The sequence below is a fragment of the Schistocerca piceifrons genome, chromosome 2 (genome assembly GCF_021461385.2).
Source record: "Schistocerca piceifrons isolate TAMUIC-IGC-003096 chromosome 2, iqSchPice1.1, whole genome shotgun sequence".
NCBI classification, from domain to species: Eukaryota; Metazoa; Arthropoda; class Insecta; order Orthoptera; family Acrididae; genus Schistocerca; species Schistocerca piceifrons.
In genome coordinates, this window is record NC_060139.1 from 767,639,959 (window position 1) to 767,652,241 (window position 12,283).

At 38.1% G+C, this 12,283-nt stretch overlaps 1 protein-coding gene across 9 annotated transcripts in view; it reads left to right on the forward strand.

Moving 5' to 3' along the window:
* The window catches only part of LOC124776292 (mitogen-activated protein kinase kinase kinase kinase 5), a 305,769-nt gene that overhangs the window by 52,796 nt on the left and 240,690 nt on the right, over positions 1–12,283 (forward strand). The gene's annotated exons all lie outside the window — the stretch shown is intronic.

Consider the following 12,283-nt stretch of genomic DNA (forward strand, 5'->3'; position numbering starts at 1 on the left):
TGCGGAGTGGGGAGGGGGTAAGTAGCGGAAAGGAGAGAAATAAAAAGAAAGAAATTAAAAAGACTGGGTGTGGCGGTGAAATGACAGCTGTGCAGTGCTGGAATGGGAACAGGGAGGGGGCTGGATGGGTGAGGACAGTGACTAAGAAGGTTGAGGCTAGGAGGGTTACGGGAACGTAGGATGTATTGCAGGGAAAGTTCCCACCTGTGCAATTCAGAAAAGCTGGTGTTGGTGGGAAGGATCCATATGGCACAGGCTGTGAAGCAGTCATTGAGATGGGGGTATCATGTTTGGCAGCGTGTTCAGCTACAGGGTGGTCCACTTGTTTTTTGGCCACAGTTTGTCGGTGGCCGTTCATGCAGACAGACAGCTTGTTGGTTGTCATGCCTACATAGAATGCAGCACAGTGGTTGCAGCTTAGCTTGTAAATCACATGACTGGTTTCACAGGTAGCCCTACCTTTGGTGGGATAGGTGACGTTAGTGTCGGACTGGAGTAGGTGATGGTAGGAGGATGTGTGGGACAGGTCTTGCATCTAGGTCTATTACAGGGGCATCAGCCATGAGGTAAGGGATTGGGAGCAGGGGCTGTGTAAGGATGGACGAGTATAATGTGTAGGTTCTGTGGACGGCGGAATACCGTGGTAGGAGGGGTGGGAAGGATAGTGGGTAGGACATTTCTCATTTCAGGGCACGACAGAAGGTAATTGAAACCCTGGCGGGGAATGTAATTCAGTTGCTCCAGTCCCGGATGGTACTGAGTTACGAGGGGAATTCTCCTCTGTGGCCGGACTATGGGACTTTGGGAGGCGGTGGAAGACTGGAAAGATAAGGCACAGGAGATTTGTTTTTGTATAAGGATGGGAGGATGATAATTGTTACATTACATCCTGGACTTTCCATTGTTTGAATCCTTTTGGTTTATTAGTTACATTTTTCGAAGGACTGTACTATTTACAAAATCCAAGATAAAATGAAAATATTTACTTCTTTGCTTATAGGATACAGAGGTGTAACATATATTTTTTCTAAAGAAATTCATGACAGTGAATTGATGTGTCGTGTATGATTTGAGATGAAACTGCCCATTTATCTGTTACAATGCTTAAATATTTGAAAATGACAATCTGTTTTTTAAAACCAAAATACAAAATATTCTATTTATATTGATTGTGCAATGATGTCAAAAATGTTTTATTCAGTACATGACAGTGAATTGATGTGTCCTGTATGATTTGAGATGAAACTGCCCATTTATCTGTTACAATGCTTAAATATTTGAAAATGACAATCTGTTGTTTAAAACCAAAATACAAAATATTCTATTTATATTGATTGTGCAATGATGTCAAAAATGTTTTATTCAGTACAAGATGTTCAGTCTTTTGCATGGTAGTCATTATATAAACATGTGAAACTTGGTCTAAATTCATGTTGCACTATTGATAAAGTAACGCAGATGAAGATTTACACAAAAGAAGTGATTATAAATAAAATGAAATGCAAGAAAAATAAGAAATATAAATAATGAATGCAGTAACATGGGTGAAAAAATAGCATGACAAAACAAAAGAAATTAAATCAAAATTAATATTTAACATTAATTACAGTGACATGATCAAGGATTTCAAGTGGAAAAAGAATGTTAAAATGAAAATGATTCAGTGAAGAAGTTGATAAGATAATTAAAATGATTTAACAAAGGAATAGAAATAAAAAGTTACTTTTACAAAATGTAATTGAATAAAAATAATGATCAAAGACATTTCGATGGAAATTGGAATTTTATGTGATGCTCCATAAAGTTTAAAAAGTTATCTTTCATAGAGTGGTTTTGTTGTGCAACGATTAGGATAAAACCTTCACGTGCAGAAGGTTGTTAGTTTGAATCTCATCAAGTGGTTTAATTTCTTTTTATTTTTAAATTTTTATCGATACGACTGTGATCGTTTTGATAAAAATTTACAAATAAAAAAAAGAAAACACTTGATGAGATTCAAACTCACAACCTTCTATCTATCACTCCACACAACCACTCTATAAAATACAACTTTTTTAACATTATTGAGCACCATGTAAAATTCCATTTAAAAAAATTATTATTATTACTTGCAAATGAGGGCCACCATGGTGACTGACTGTAGAGTGTGATACCTGGGATCTTGACCTACATAGATGATTGTAAAAAGTCGGTGACACAGCTGGGGATCTCTCCTTGTTTGTCAGACTCCTGCTAGATGTTGTTGCATTCTATCTGGTGTCTTTTTGTGATGTTACAGGAGTAATGAAAGCAATTTGGTCTGCACTATTTCAACTATTTTCTGCTAATTTGCTCGTAATCTCTGTGAAGAGTGCTGTGGTGGCTGTCTTCCTGAACCAGTAACAGTGTTGAAAAATTATACTTTCTGCCTGGCGACTAGTGACACTTCAGTGTGATTGAGTAATTCCAACTGTTCGAACTTAGGAAAAATTTTACTCTTGTGTTTCCTTATTAATTTTGTTGTGTAACAATACTGACAGAATGTGCATTTGGGGCAGGCTCTGCAGTGTGGTACACAATTAATAGCTCCGGATGTTGAACCTTGTGATATGTTTCACTGAATCCAAAATGTTTGATATAAACTTCGTGTAAATGTAAAGAATATCATCTTGGCAGATGGGAGATATAAATGATTGAGGGTGAATGACAGCAATGAGGATATGTGGTATAGATGTCAGTTCTTTTCAGTTTTCTATTTTGCTATCTTTCTCATTAAAATGCAGCACATGATGCAGAGTGTAAAAGATACTCCCTCCTGTCCCACTACAGAGTTTGTCACAATAATTGTCATATACCAGTGACTCAGTATCTTCCAAGATTATTATGGCAGTTGCTTTTATAGTTCTCTCCTATTCTCTTGTTTGTCTTATCACTTTCAAGAATACTACATGTCGTTCAAAAATTTTTCACCTGAACTTCAGCACACAAGAAGTTTTCTGGTGTGAATTGTGCTGAAAACAATAGTTTCCCAATATTTTTTTTTATTCTGTCGTTGGCTCTTAATATATGATATTGTTCCCAAAATTTGCTCCAGCAACCTTTTAAAGGTTAAGAGCCTGTTGTCATTTCCCTGTAGCTAACTGAATATCTTATCAATTGATGCAGAAATCCCTTCATCCTAAGATGTCATCTTTTTCTCGATGTAGGCGCTGAGCATATAAAGAACTTTTTGTAGCAAACCGTATGATACTTTGCATTTGCAGCGTGTAGATGCCCACAAGAGCAGACCTGTCCTTGTGTGGTGATTCACCGTTCATCCCTCCTCTCCTGTGCACTAACTGTAATATGTAGTACTATTATGGTGAAGGATTGAACATGATGAACCTGCAATTGTGTGAATTTTTTCTGTTTATGAAGAAATTTGCCAACTGCTTTTGCACAAAGCAGTTAATTTAAAAACCAAATTTCTCCCGAACTGAACAAAAAGTCTGACACCATCTGGTGTTGGAGGCCATTCCTTTGATTGAGCTTCTTTTAGGAATCTTTTTATTGAATCTCAACTCTGGTATGCTATTTTCTGCAAGATGCATATGAACAACATGTTTTATTCCCCTGAAACCTTCAGCTTGTCCATCGTTTCCCAAATAACTTGCATTTTCCAAAGCATGTATCCCTTTCCCCCCGACATTACATAGTACACTGACAACATTGCAAATTAAATGCTTCTCAGCTGTTTATGTAAAAACTCACATAATAACAGTGAAGTTATTTTGTCTAGTCACATAAGAGAACTGATGGGAAACTGAAGAACAATCAGTGCTTCTGATGGGGAGAGGAAGTGAGCTTTGCCGGAAGAGCACCACAACTGCTGTACAGAATGACTAAGAATCAGTTTCCTGTCTGGCACTGCAGAGAAGTGAGCAGATATTGATGGAGATTCTTTTCTCAAGCATTTCTTGTGTTACTTTTATTAGTAACTAATATTTGTATTCACTGCAGTATTTATGCATTTAGTGGAAAATAAATACTTCTCAGGCATATTTGCACATTACCTTGCCACCGATTTACAAAGTGTGTTGCAGAAATGTTGTTATAAATGTGAAACAGGATGTGATCGTTTCTTGTGACATAGTGGGGTAGAGTGAGGACCCGTCTGCGTATCCCTCAGTTTGCAGTCACAGAAAGGAGGAAAGGGTTTGATCACATTCCATCAACTTGCCTTCCTTCACACTTGACAATTCTTATTCTATTCCAAGTAGGTCTGTCTCTGTTCTCACCATATTCAGACCATTCAGAAGTAAGATTCCACATTTCATACAATGCAGATACTTTAATGTGGCAGTATTACATGGTGTGTGTGTGTGTGTGTGTGTGTGTGTGTGTGTGTGTGTCAGACTGGTGGGAGGGGGTGTGAGCGTGAACTGTGGTTACATAAGATACCAGCAGGGGTTGAGCCTGTACTAGCTCATTTATGATACCATCAACCTCAGCAAGTCATTGTGAGGTAGCCATTAACAAATGCTTTAAGTACTCTGTTCTGCTTTGTATTGTGTGTTGCTCATTGTTTCTTTTTCTTCTTTGAAAATGAGTGAAGGGATTTATCTTTTCCATCATGTGGCTTCAGTAGGACTCCCAAGACAGAAACGATCAGTTGTTTCTATGACCAAGTGTTGGTTCTGGTTCTGCTTTCGCAGGAGTGCAAATCTGGGGCGTAGACTGCTTGCCCTTGTAACTTTTCTTACCTTGTTGCAGGTTTGTGCTGGGTCAAGGTCACCGTTGTAAGGCCCCAACTACTGTCTCATCATTCTATCCTCATGGTTGCACATTTAAGAACTAATATTTTACAATAAATTATTATTGGTTTCTCCATCTTAAGCTTTCTGCAAACAGTTAAAGAGACTTTTACACCAGACATATTTTGCTTTTATTTACAAAGCATCTACATTTTTCATTCTGGAAATATTGATACAAATGTTTGTGTGTCTGTATAGTTTGGTTGTTAAACATTACAAACAGTATTTCTTTATAAAGTAGGCATGCAATTTACTGAAGGTGTTTCTGCCTCATGTTAGATGTGCGTTATACAGGGTGGTCCATTGGTCATGACCGGGCCAAATATCTTACGAAATAAGCGTCAAATGAAAAAACTATGAAAAACGAAACTTGTCTAGCTTGAAGGGGTAAAGCAGATGGCGCTATGGTTGGCCCGCTAGATAGTGCTGCCATAGGCCAAACGGATATCAACTGCATTTTTAAAAATAGGAACCCCCATTTTTTATTACATAGTCGTGTAGTACATAAAGAAATATGAATGTTTTAGTTGGACCACTTTTTTCGCTTTGTGATACATGGCGCTGTAATAGTGACAAACACAATTTTAGATGAACAGTTGGTAACAGGTAAGTTTTTTAAATTAAAATACATAATGTAGGTACGTTTGAACATTTTATTTCGGTTGTTCCAATGTGACACACGTACCTTTGTGAACTTATCATTTCTGAGAATGCATGCTGTTACAGCATGATTACCTGTAAATACCACGTTAATGCAATAAATGCTCAAAATGATGTCTGTCAACCTCAATGCATTTGGCAATACATGTAATGACATTCCTCTCAACAGCGAGTAGTTCACCTTCCGTAATGTTCGCACATGCATTGACAATGCGCTGACGCATGTTGTCAGGCATTGTAGGTGGATCACGATAGCAAATATCCTTCAACTTTGTCCACAGAAAGAAATCCTACGATGTCAGATCCGGTGAATGTGCGGGCCATGGTGTGGTGCTTCGACGACCAATCCATCTGCAATGAAATATACTGTTCAGTACCGCTTCAACCGCACGTGAGCTATGTGCCAGACATCCATCATGTTGGAAGTACATTGCCATTCCGTCATGCAGTGAAGCATCTTGTAGTAACTTTGGTAGAACTTTATGTAGGAAATCAGCATACATTGTACCATTTAGATTGCCATCGATAAAATGGGAGCCAATTATCCTTCCTCCCATAATGCCGCACCATACATTAACCCGCCAAGGTTGCTGATGTTCCACTTTTCGCAGCCATTGTGGATTGTCCGTTGCCCAATAGTGCATATTATGCCGGTTTACGTTACCACTGTTCATGAATGATGCTTCGTCGCTAAATAGAATGCATGCAAAAAATCTGTCATCGTCCCATAATTTCTCTTGTGCCCAGTGGCAGAACTGTACACGATGTTCAAAGTCGTCGCCATGCAATTCCTGGTGCATAGAAATATGGTACGGGTGCAATGTTGATGTAGCATTCTCAACACCGACGTTTTTGAGATACCCGATACTCGCACAATTTGTCTGCTGCTGATGTGCAGATTAGCCGCGACAGCAGTTAAAACACCTACTTGGGCATCATCATTTGTTGCAGGTTGTGGTTGACATTTCACATGTGGCTGAACACTTCCTGTTTCCTTAAATAACATAACTATCCGGCGAACGGTCCGGACACTTGGATGATGTTGTCCAGGATACCGAGCAGCGTACATAGCACACGCCCGTTGGGCATTTTGATCACAATAGCCATACGTCAACATGATATCGACCTTTTCCGCAATTGGTAAACGGTCCATTTTAACACGGGTAATGTATAATGAAGCAAATACCGTCCACACTAGCGGAATGTTACGTGATATCACGTACTTATACATTTGTGACTATCTATCACAAAGTGAAAAAAGTGGTCCGACTAAAATATTCATATTTCTTTACATACTACATGACTGTGTAATAAAAAATGGGGGTTCCTATTAAAAAAAAAAAACGCAGTTGATAACTGTTTGACCTATGGCAGCGCCATCTAGTGGGCCAACCCTAGTGCTATCTGGTTTCCCCCTTCAAGCTAGACAAGTTTCGTTGTTTGTAGTTTTTTCGTTTGATGGTTACTTTGTGAGATGTTGGGCCCGATCACTATCAATGAACCACCCTATATATTTTGTGATTTAGGACTCTCTTTTTGGCATAAATAGATGTGATTTCATTGTTTAACTAAGTTATTGAGATATTTGTTTTATTTTTTATGCACTGGCAGAACTGTTTTTAACGTGTACATTAATATGTTTAGTTATTATATTATTTATTAAGTGACCAAATGATGTCTGTTCTTTTGGGCATGTCTGAAACAACACACACCATTTGGAATCCGCAACTGTGATACGTATTGTGTAAATTGAAGGTGGAGGGGGCAGAAAGGAAAGAAAAGACAGGGAAACATTGATATTATGTGGTCTACAGATGTCATTAAACTTTATATGTTGGACAATTTTGTGTAGGTTGAGATGTATCCTTGTGAACTTCATGTCGAGGTCACTTGGAAATGCCTGATAGGGTGTCCATAATATGTTTGTTTACATGGCCATCTACTGCAGCAGCTGTTAAAATATATTATTATTGGTTTCTTCGCCTCTATTTACAAAGGATTTTCTGTGGTCATTCTGAAAATATGAGTATGTATGTATGTACAGTTTTTTTGCTACAGATCGTAAATAGTATTTCTTTATAAAACTGGTGTGCAGTTTACTTATAGTGTTTCTGCCTCTTGTTACGTGTCCCATAAAAGATTAACAACATTTGCAGATCAAGTATTATTATAGCTATATATGTTAATGTGGAAATACTGTTTTTATCTGTAACAATATACAAAGGTATATATCTAAAAACAAAGATGATGTGACTTACCAAATGAAAGTGCTGGCAGGTCGACAGACACACAAACAAACACAAACATACACACAAAATTCAAGCTTTCGCAACAAACTGTTGCCTCATCAGGAAAGAGGGAAGGAGAGGGAAAGACGAAAGGATGTGGATTTTAAGGGAGAGGGTAAGGAGTCATTCCAATCCCGGGAGCGGAAAGACTTACCTTAGGGGGAAAAGAGGACGGGTATACACTCGCACACACACACATATCCATCCACACATATACAGACAAGGCTTGTGTCTGTATATGTGTGGATGGATATGTGTGTGTGCGCGAGTGTATACCCATCCTCTTTTCCCCCTAAGGTAAGTCTTTCCGCTCCCGGGATTGGAATGACTCCTTACCCTCTCCCTTAAAATCCACATCCTTTCGTCTTTCCCTCTCCTTCCCTCTTTCCTGATGAGGCAACAGTTTGTTGCGAAAGCTTGAATTTTGTGTGTATGTTTGTGTTTGTTTGTGTGTCTGTCGACCTGCCAGCACTTTCATTTGGTAAGACACATCATCTTTGTTTTTAGATATATATTCCCTACGTGGAATCTTTCCCTCTATTATAACCATATCAATATACAAAGGTATGTATTTCCAGAATGACCACAGGGGATATACTTTGTAAATAAAAGCAAAACGTATCTGGTGTAAAATTCTCTTTAATTGTAGTAACTTAAGATGGAGAAACCAACAATTACTGATTTTAACAGTAGCTGTGAGAGATTGCTGTGCAGATGAACATATGTTACAGGTCAGAAAGGAACCTTGTCTTCAGGTTTTAGGATGGGCCCCAATTGCAGTTGAGTAGGCTGTGGACACTTCTGAGGACTGAGAAGAGAACATTGCTTATGAAATAAATATTGGTGCATTTAAACACATTTCATGGTAAAGTGCTGACAACTTAATGTGACAGTCACTGTAAAAAGCATAAAAAACCAAGAACTTTGACCACTATGGAGAGAGAAGAGTCTCTCTCTAGCGAGGTATAAGGTTTATCACTGCCAGCAACTAACATCATGACCGAGCGAGGTGGCGCAGTGGTTAGACACTGGACTCGCATTCGGGAGGACGACGGTTCAATCCCGCGTCCGGCCATCCTGATTTAGGTTTTCCGTGATTTCCCTAAATCGCTCCAGGCAAATGCCGGGATGGTTCCTTTCAAAGGGCACGGCCGACTTCCTTCCCCGTCCTTCCCTAATCCGATGAGACCGATGACCTCGCTGTCTGGTCTCCTTCCCCAAACAACCAACCAACCAACTAACATCATGGTTAATAAATTTTTCTATTTATTTTTTATGTAACACCACAAACTCCCACTACTATTTATAACAAGCAAAAATTCACCATATCCTGCCATATTAACTTACAATCAGAGCAATGGCCTCTGCCATTTCCTTTCGAATTTCATTTATGCGCACACACATGCATCTGTATTATTCCTGTTAGTCATTGATGTGTGTATCTTAAACAATTCTACTTGTAGCCACTATTGTGCCGCATATTGTTACGTAACAAGGTAACAACCTTATACCTTGCTGAAGGGAGACTCTTCTCTCTCTCTCCATAGTGGTCAAAGTACTTGATTTTTTATGCCTTTTACAGTGACTGTCACATTAAGTTGCCAGCACTTTACCATGAAATGTACTCAAGTGCACCAATATTTATTTCATAAGTAATATTCTCTTCTCAGTCCACAGAAGCGTCCACAGCCTACTCTATTGTAAATCATTCAAATGAGCCTAGTAGCAATGAGGAAAGACTTTAAAGTCACTTACAAAATTCTTTATTTGTCTGGAAACTGTAACGGATGACCTTGCACCATATTACATAGAATATTTTCAGTTATCTGAAAGCTTTCATGGAAACCCATTGCAGGCATTTGATAAAATAGTTCCAATAAATCCATAGTGAGAAAGTGTAACAGTTTGATCTAAAGCGCTAAGTGTACACGTGAAACTAATAGGGCAGTCATGACGTATTCATTGAGCGAACCTAAAATTTATAAACGGTCATTGTGTGGGGTATCAAATGCTTCTGTTATGCAAAGAACCTAAAAACTGTCTTATTTTTAGTTGTCAGCTCACTCCTCTATATGCTAATAAGTTTGTGGCATCATAGAAATACAAAAATTCAGGTCATTGTATCAAAAGGAAAATTTACCTGGGGTAACGAAAAGATTTTATGAGACATAGTTGCTGCCCAGTATGTGCCAACAGGAGGCGAAACACTCAGTTATGCAGATAAGTACATTTGAAATGCACACAGTACTTTAATGTTTGGAATATTAGTTCTTTCTGTGGTTGACTTGAAGAGATCCAAATGACGTAAATGTATTAAATCACGTCACGTCATTATTCCACTGATACTTTTGAAATAATGTTGTTCAAATTCTCTATTTGTGTACATGGTATCAGTAATTGCTATATCAGTAATCCATTAATGTTGATACTGTGTATGCAACTACTATCATGTGTTTTCGCGTTATGAAACACTTTTAATGTTATTCTGTTAAAATATTGCCAATGGTTGGATTTTATCATCTATTTGTGCTTTTAATGTGAATATATGTGCATTTTTGTTTCACTTGAATTTTCCCCTTAAGCAGCTACCTGTAAATAAATAAAAAAAATAGTAAAAAAGAAAGAAACTATGAGACCATTACCAGTGAACAATGACACACAACAAACAACTGTCACATCTACAAGGAAGGCAATATTTTTTGGACATTTAATAACACACTTCACGGCGGGTGTGGGGCAGAAGACAGCCAGGGAAGGACTGTTTCCCCATTCCCTCCACCTCATTCCTCGCAAGAATTCTTCTCAGCTGCCTACTGTACATCCCTGCGTATCCATCTCACTTCCCTGAGGAGTGAAATAATAGTTCGAAAGTTAGGATACTTTGTGTAATTGTATATGTAATCGTAGGCAGAGCTGAATAGTTCATCTCTCGTAAATACTGGCCAGCAATCATATCTCATCCTTTTATTTTTTTTTTTAATGCAGGGAGTGGTGTTTCTTCCTACAACCACACAGTGACTGACACAGCAGAAAAAACTGTGATGTAAAAACTATTTCCCGCAGAAGCTCAAATCACCTGTTTTTGTGATTAGAATATTGTCTACAGCTGGCACCAGTTATATGCTGAAATTTACTTACTATCTGTTCATTTATTCTTTGAAGTCATGCGAGATAGTATCAGGAACAAATTAGAAAGTGTATTTTTAGCCAAAAAGTAAGAATTACACATGTGGCTTATACTTGATGCAAATTAATTTATCTCGTTTGATCTTTAATGAACTGGAGGTTCTTACACATACATCACAGTGCATGTATTCACTAATGAGATGCATGATCCATGGTACGAACTTGTTGAAAAAGATTTGAATCATGCATTCAGTGTGCACAATTTAGAGGAACAATGCCTACATTTTCAAAGGGAATTCTAAAGGTTCTCAGCCTAACAGAAATGGCAGTAATGCGACCATAATATTATGATCTTTGGAAAGCAAGTCTCCTTAGATGGCATTCTGTATAGGCTTAGAGACACACATCTAGTTTTTGCTTGTAGCAATTGTGTAAGCAGTCAGCTGTAATAGATACGGGACGTCCCAGGAGGAATGGTCAAATATAAGAGGTATGACAGGAGTGACAATTCGAAGCAAAAAGTTTAGTAAACACGGGCATTAAAATGCATACCTTAATTTTTTGGGCTTCACTGTCGGCTGTCGTCCTACATTATGATTTGCCACTGTGGTCAGATGATGTCCGACACATTTCGAGTATTGTGCTGTAAATAATATATGAGAAGAATGCAATGAGTAGAAAAATTAAATTGGAAAGAGATAAGAGGTATGAGCCCTTCTTTATCTCGATGCTGTGAAACAAATCTCTCCCACTGTAAGCTCTTTGGTTTCCATATTTTGGGAGGAGGCAATACGAACCAAAACAAGAAAAAATTGCTCTGAAACTCATACCTTAAGAGCTATGAGAACTCGTTCAGCAAAATAGATAGTTTCACAGAAGTAAAGATGAACAAATGCTCCTTGCTCGTAAGGTACAAATTTTGGAGTCCATGTTAACTGCACTTTTTTCCTTGTTTTGATCGATACTATCACCTCCAAAAATAAAGAAAGCAAAGAGCTCGGAGTAGAAGAGACTTGTCGTACAGTATCGAAGATGTAGTAGTGCTCATAGCTCTTAAGGTATGCATTTTAGAGCCTATGTTTAGTAAACAATTTGCTTCGAATGATCATTCCTGTCATATCTGTGAAAATTGACCATTCATATTGGGACATCCTGTATAATGAAAAACAGATAAAATTTATTTACTAACTGTGATGAAAGTTCTTCATCTTTGAAGGAAGTAACTACGAAAAAGGAGTTGGGTTTGAAGTGAAAGGATTCTTCCCCTTCATTTTCAATGGTTAAAAAGTGGACTCCTAAATTTAAGAACATACAAGAAGCCATTGAAGATGGGGATTGAGATTTGGCAAAAAATTGCGGGGTGTATTGACACATAACAGTGGAGGTATGTGTGCTTATTGAAACACACACACACACACACACACACACACACACACA